The sequence below is a fragment of the Homarus americanus genome, unplaced genomic scaffold (genome assembly GCF_018991925.1).
Source record: "Homarus americanus isolate GMGI-L3 unplaced genomic scaffold, GMGI_Hamer_2.0 scaffold41366, whole genome shotgun sequence".
Lineage (NCBI taxonomy): Eukaryota > Metazoa > Arthropoda > Malacostraca > Decapoda > Nephropidae > Homarus > Homarus americanus.
In genome coordinates this window covers 2856985-2864170 of record NW_024723541.1, presented here as the reverse complement: position 1 = coordinate 2864170, position 7186 = coordinate 2856985, and the positions used below count along the sequence as shown (strand labels likewise).

The window sequence follows — 7186 nt, the reverse complement described above, 5'->3', positions numbered from 1 at the left end:
GATAAATTTCAGAACGAACACTGTGACTCCTGTTGTCTCGGTAGGGTTGTCAAAATCCTTCGTCTGTTGTGTCATATTTTTTCAACACAATTTTGTATAGATAGTTTTTTTTAGTGTCGTGAAAGATAATAAAAGGAAGAATAGGATAATGAAGAACTAGAGAGAAGATGGAAACTAATGTAGATAGGACAAAGGATGATGATGATGATGATGATGATGATGATGATGATGATGATGATTGTAGAAGAAGAGAATAATATGAAAAATTATGAAATATTTTGATACGTGAACGAAAATGGGAAGAATTCTGAGAAGGTAAAGAGGGTGTGGCTTTAGTGATGATGAGGTAAGAGGGAGAAAGTGAGGGAATAAAAGAAAAGAGAGGGGGTAGAGAGAGGGAGAGAGGGTGAGAGAAAGAGAGAGAGAAGGAAATAAATTGAGGGGGAAGAAAGACAGAGGATGAGACAGAGATTATCCCCACTACCACAAGGAAATAAAACACCGAAAACAACAAAAACATATACAAAACACCGAAAACAACAAAAACATATACAAAACACCGAAAACAACAAAAACATATACAAAACACCGAAAACAACAAAAACATATACAAAACTCGACAGACACACAGACAAAAACTTACAGATAACGACGAGAAAACGATAACAAATACAAACATATAAGAAAGAGAGTAACAAGAACAAACGCTGACAAAACCGAACATAAACATCGACAAAAACAATGAAAAAAAACACACATCGCCATTAACGAAACAACGAATACCACGAAAGAATAAAAAAATAAAAATAAACACCGAAAAACTCATAAACTCATCGGCTACCAACAAGATCACCTCTGGACACACAAGTGAAGCATAAAATCAAATAAATAATACCTCGTTAGCTTTTTTCCGTCAATAAATCATCTTTCACTAAGTTTATCATTTTTTTTTATAATTGTTGCTCCTTCATCAGTGTGTTAACGTGTGAGTGAGGCGGCCAGCAGGTGACTTTTAACCCAAGAATAATGATTACTACATGACCTCTAAGGTGAGCGTGAAATAATTCCATATATAGTAACGAATCATAACAGGACTGAGGCTTTTAATCTCCTTGAATACCGAAGGAAATTATATCTCTTTTGACTTATATGCAAACACAAGTATTTTTGATTGATATCTTTGATCTGATCGTAAAATTATCCCATATTCAGAGATGGATTATAACCGCATTGAAGTTGTTAATCTCCTTGAAAATTGAACTAGAATTGTGGCTTTTGTGACCTCAAATAAGTAACTCTGACAAGTACACTAATTTTTTTTTCTACTGATTTCTCCACTGGTCAAGAGATCATTTGATACATAATCTGATCTAAAAAAAAAATAAACACGCTGAAACTGCATAATAATTTCTGTGGAAAGTGAACTAAGATAAGTTCCTCTTGCGGTCTATGACATGTGAGCTTTATAAACGTACAATCATTTATGAGTGAACTTTTGAACTGCATGATACTGTCCCGTGTTTAGACCTGAAACATAAAACACATTGAAACTTTTACTTTCTAATCTCTCTGAAAATTTATCTTAAATTACCACATTACATGGTTTGAAACGAGTGAGTTTTAAGCAAACACAAGCATTTATGACCGAACTCCGATTCTTTCAGGACGGAACGTGAACCAAACTGAAACACGTGTAAAATGCATTAAAAAGCCATAAATAATTTGATCAAAATTTTTTTTATGCTGTGTTTATTTATTCTAATCTCCGTGTGTCTTGATTTGACTGATAGATGTATTTCTCCCGGTAGACATATGTGGTGTTTTTTTCCCCAAGGACGGTTATCACAGCCAATGATCGAGTCTTTCTTACTCTTGCGTCGTGTCTGGGAATAAAAACCTCTCTTATAAATTAATTGGTGTCCAAGGTCACTTCACGGTCTATGGGCTTAACCTCAGTAAATTAAATACCTGAAAACTTGAGCTTAGATTATTGTAAAGGCAAGTATAGTGTTGTTGTTGTTGTTGTTATGTACTGTTTTACAGGTGAGTTGAATGTTACCTGAGGAAGAAAATATAATGTTTCCTAAAAACTGACTCTGCAGTTTTCAGATTTCTTGTACACGTACATACATACTCTCCTACACACACACACACACACACACCCACACACACCCACACACATACACAAACACACACACACAAAACACAAACACAGACACACACACACACGGGCTAAATTGGATTACAATACCACCTTTCCCTTTCAACATGAGGTTAAAAAAAAGGAGAGAGAGAGAGAGAGGACAAACACCCCGGGAAGGTGAATCATGTGTGTGTGTCTATGTATGTGTGTGTGTGTGTGTGTGTGTGTGTGTGTGTGTGTGTGTGTGTGTGTGTGTGTGAGTGTGTGTGTGTGTGAGTGAGTTAGTGAGGTAACAAACATGGGGGTGAGGTGCGGCCAGGTAGAGAGGAGGAGGAGGAGGAGGTGGACAGGTGAAAGTGATCAGTTCAGGTAAGGAGAGTGAGTGTAGATGAGGAGTGTGTGTGTGTGTGTGTGTGTGTGTGTGTGTGTGTGTGTGTGTGTGTGTGTGTGTGTGTGTGTGTGTGTGTGTGTGTGTGTGTGTGTGGGGTGAACGTCCCAGTGAACGTGTAAAGGTCTTTGAGTATAAGTGACCTGGGTGTGTGTACCGTGACCTAGGGTGTATGTGACCTGGGTGTAAGGTGTACCGTGACCTGGTGACCTGGTTATAAGGGGTGTACCGTGACCTGGGGGTGTACCGTGACCTGGTTAGGAGTGTATCGTGACCAGGGGTGTACCGTGACCTCGACCTGGTATGGCACCGTGGGTGTTTAAGGCGTACCTGTTATAAGGGGTGTACTGTGATGTGATACACTCACCCACCCTAGTTCTGTTTCTGTCTAACATGTCGACTGTATGGAGGAGACAGGTTGAGGAAATGATGTTCCTTGGTATTGAGGACTAGTGACTGAGGCGTGGGTGTGTGATGGTGAGGCGTGGTGTGGTGGTGAGGCGGGTGTGTGGTGGTGAGGCGTGGGTGTGTGTGGTGAGGCGTGGGTGTGTGATGGTGAGGCGTGGGTGTGTGGTGGGCGTGGGTGTGTGGTGGTGAGCGTGGGTGTGTGGTGGTGAGGCGTGGGTGTGTTGGTGAGGCGTGGGTGTGTGATGGTGAGGCGTGTGTGATGGTGAGGCGTGTGTGATGGTGAGGCGTGGGTGTGTATGGTGAGGCGTGGGTGTGTGTGGTGAGGCGTGGGTGTGTGATGGTGAGGCGTGGGTGTGTTATGGTGAGGCGTGGGTGTGTGGTGAGGCGTGGGTGTGTGGTGGTGAGGCGTGGGTGTGGTGGTGAGGCGTGGTTGTGAGGCGTGGGTGTGGATGGTGAGGTGTGTGATGGTGGGGTGGTGTGTGATGGTGAGGCGTGGGTGTGTGGTGGTGAGGCGGTGTGGTGGTGAGGCGGGTGTGTGGTGGTGAGGCGTGGGTGTGTGTGGTGAGGCGTGGGTGTGGTGGTGAGGCGTGTGTGTGGTGAGGCGTGGGTGGTGGTGAGGCGTGGTGTGTGGTGGTGAGTGCAGGCGTGGGTGTGTGGTGGTGAGGCGTGGGGTGTGATGGTGAGGCGTGGGTGTGTGGTGATGAGTGGGTGTGTGGTGGTGAGGGGTGTGTGGTGGTGAGGCGTGGGTGTGTGATGGTGAGGCGTGGGTGTGTGGTGGTGAGGCGGTGTGTGATGGTGAGGCGTGGTGTGTGATGGTGAGGCGTGGTGTGTTATGGTGAGGCGTGGTGTGTGATGGTGAGGCGTGGGTGTGTGATGGTGAGGTGGGGTGTGATGGTGAGGCGGGTGTGTGGTGGTGAGGCGTGGTGTGTGAGGGAGGTAGGAGAGAGACAGAGAACTGAGGAGAGGGCAGGAGTCGAGGTAAAGAAGAAGAGAATGTAAGAGATAAGACCTGAGCCAGGATGGGAGAGTAAATATATAACTGTGAAGATGTGTGTCTCTCTCTCTAGCGGCACTCACAGGGTCAGGCACCAGTGATCGGTTGTCTTGCCCTGCTCGCCTTGTTGTCTTGTCTCTCAGGAGGACACGAGAATAACAAAGCCGAGTCATTGTGATAAACGTTCTGGGATGCGTATAGTCATTTCTGTGCTTGCCTCACCTGGCTGGCTTACTGGGGAACGTTGTTGTGAGGGAGGGCTCTTTTTAAGAACGTTTTTTTAGTAGCTGTGGAGGCGAAACTATGACCGTTTGTTTCGTGTGTGTGTGTGTGTGTGTGTGTGTGTGTGTGTGTGTGTGTGTGTGTGTGTGTGTGTGTGTGTGTGTGTGTGTGTGTGTGTGTGTGTGTGTGTGTGTGTGTGTGTGTGTGTGTGTGTGTGTGTGTGTGTGTGTGTGTGTGTGTGTGTGTGTGTGTGTGTGTGTGTGTGTGTGTGTGTGTGTGTGTGTGTGTGTGTGTGTGTGTGTGTGTGTGTGTGTGTGTGTGTGTGTGTGTGTGTGTGTGTGTGTGTGTGTGTGTGTGTGTGTGTGTGTGTGTGTGTGTGTGTGTGTGTGTGTGTGTGTGTGTGTGTGTGTGTGTGTGTGTGTGTGTGTGTGTGTGTGTGTGTGTGTGTGTGTGTGTGTGTGTGTGTGTGTGTGTGTGTGTGTGTGTGTGTGTGTGTGTGTGTGTGTGTGTGTGTGTGTGTGTGTGTGTGTGTGTGTGTGTGTGTGTGTGTGTGTTTCTGTGTATGTGTTTCTGTGTATGTGTTTCTGTGTATGTCTGTGACTTCATATATCCAACGTCACTTCCATAACACGAACAAGAAAAACAAAATTATACTTTCTGTCAAGCCGCCTCAGACTGTGTTGACACCCCCTGTTTGTTCACGTGATGTGCTTGAAGCAGTGGAGGGTGAGAGTGGCCACGCACAGGTACAGTACACACACACACACACACACACCTGATACAACGTTAGCTTACACTCTTCAATGACCTATTACGGTGTCTTGTGTTAACTAGACACTGATCTATAACGTGAATGAGAGAGAGTGTGTGTGTGTGTGTGTGTGTGTGTGTGTGTGTGTGCCTAGACTATTACTGCTGTTAGTTGATTGATTTGTGGCTTCATGAGTTGGTCAATTCTCACTCACTGTATATGATTAAAAGTGTCTTGGTATTATCCGAAATTCTCATCATTTTGTATAGCTTCTGAAGCCTAAACTGTTTTTTGTTTTTTATAAGGAAAGAAAATTAGAAATAAACTAAGCTGTGACGGTGATACTTGTGATGTAGAGAAGCTTCTTCGTCTGAGGTTGAAGCTTAGTACTCCGTCTGCAGGAGTCATATGCCCAGTAGATCAAGTGTTTGTTTTGTTCTGAAGGAAGGTGTGTGATTTATTACTAAAATAAAATTTATGGACGTGCAGAGTTATTTGTCATCATGGTGAGGGGCGTGGCAAACCCTGACGAGCGTCCACCCCTGATTTAAGACCACTGTCTTGTGAGGTTACTAGCGGTGTTGAGGAATGGTTCATATCCAGTATGTGCATATTAGAACCATATTGAATGAGTTTCTTGTATACCTCCTTACCTTAAACACAAGTTAGTATCGTAGACTTGGAACAATAGGAAAAATAAAGATAAGAAAGACAGGTATTAGATATTATTATGGCACTTATCTCTGTCGCCAGATGTTGGGTCTCCTTGATGCCACAGTAGACCTATTAAACTCCAGTGGGCTTATCGTGTAGCTTGAGGTCCCTGGCCGGGTCTCGTAATGTAACTTGTTACAGCTGAGTGTAGGTCTGCTGACAGTCAGTGGATCTCTGGTTACAGCAGAAAAAGCAGACGTTATTATTTTATTTACTATTTGGTTAACGTATTAGTTTACTCTGTTAAATATTAATATTATAACTTTTATTTGATACCATTGTAATTAATAACATTGGTTGATTAGAGAGATTCACTAAACGTACGAATAAAAAAATAACCGCATTGTGGAATAATAATACTGATTTCATATAAATATTGTAACCACAGTACAGTACAGTACAGTACAGTGAGCCTTCTTATAAATTAGAAATTAATTGGATACACAGAAAATGGAGTTTTATTAAGGGGACACAACTGTAAATCTTATTTACTCGTGAGATGATCTAAAGATATTAACGCATCACATGACGCCGTATACTGGAACATATGCCTGGGAATTTGCTTACTCATTTATTTTTACATCAGTAAAATACCACATTATTATAACATCTTTTTTCCTCTCGAATTTCATCTTGAAGTCTGTAGTGACGAAAGCCTTCCTCCTTCCCATGTTACCTTATACCTTCCTCTATCTCACGTTGACGACAGCCTTCTTTCCTCCCTTAACTCCGGGTGAGGAATACACCACTCACCCCTCCTTACCTCAGGTGGTGAAACGTATCATCTTGCAGTGGCTGAGGACTGGCAACCCCTGTGCGGTCAAGGTCTTGTGGGAGTGGCCGGGCTGACCCACTACACACTCATGGGCTGAAAAAGAACATTTTCCCGGAATATAACTCTCATAAATACCTTTATTTAATACATGAACCTTAGTAAGAGTGAGTGAGTGAGTGAGTGAGTAGATTAGTATGAGTGTGTACAGTATATGATTGGGTGGGTGGGTTACTAATGAATGGTGATTGGTTGGTGGGTGAATGGATGAGTAATTGTGTCGGTGGTTGAGTGAGTGAGTCAAGCATGAGTAAAAGAGAGTTAGAAATTACTTTTATGCACAGTTGTTTCATCTGCGTACAGGTCTTTGTCATTGCATTAAATAATTAGTAACATAAACACTTGATAATTGTCAGCGAAACCTTGCCTGCTGTTAGCCTTCTGGTGTGTGTCTGCTGCCTGGGTTGTCTGCTGCCTGGGTTGTCTGCTGCCTCGGGTGTCTGATGCCTGAGGTGTCTATCGTTAGCGCCTGTCTGCTCGTGTTAGGGTGTGAGAGGGAGAGTATTGTGATGATCGCGGGCGGAGGAATACCAAAGGAGGGTTATGAAAGGGGAGGAGAGAGTACAGGCGGTCTTATAGCTGAGGGAGATAGTGAGGAAGTCTGTGTGAGTGTGTGTGAGTCAGTGAGTGTGTGTGTGTGTGTGTGTGTGTGTGTGTGTGTGTGTGTGTGTGTGTGTGTGTGTGTGTGTGTGTGTGTGTGTTAGTCATGCCATCTTTGAACCCCTTAAATTGAC

The 7186-nt window shown here is 43.8% G+C and overlaps 1 long non-coding RNA gene across 1 annotated transcript; it reads right to left on the bottom strand.

Annotated features, from left to right (window-relative positions):
* Positions 1 to 5616: 5616 nt before the first annotated feature.
* LOC121863653 lies at positions 5617 to 6531 on the bottom strand. Its single transcript, XR_006088435.1, has 2 exons — positions 6384 to 6531; positions 5617 to 5794 (listed from the first exon to the last, which is right to left on the bottom strand). It is a non-coding gene; the product is annotated as an uncharacterized LOC121863653 (long non-coding RNA).
* Between the last annotated feature and the right edge of the window lie 655 nt (positions 6532 to 7186).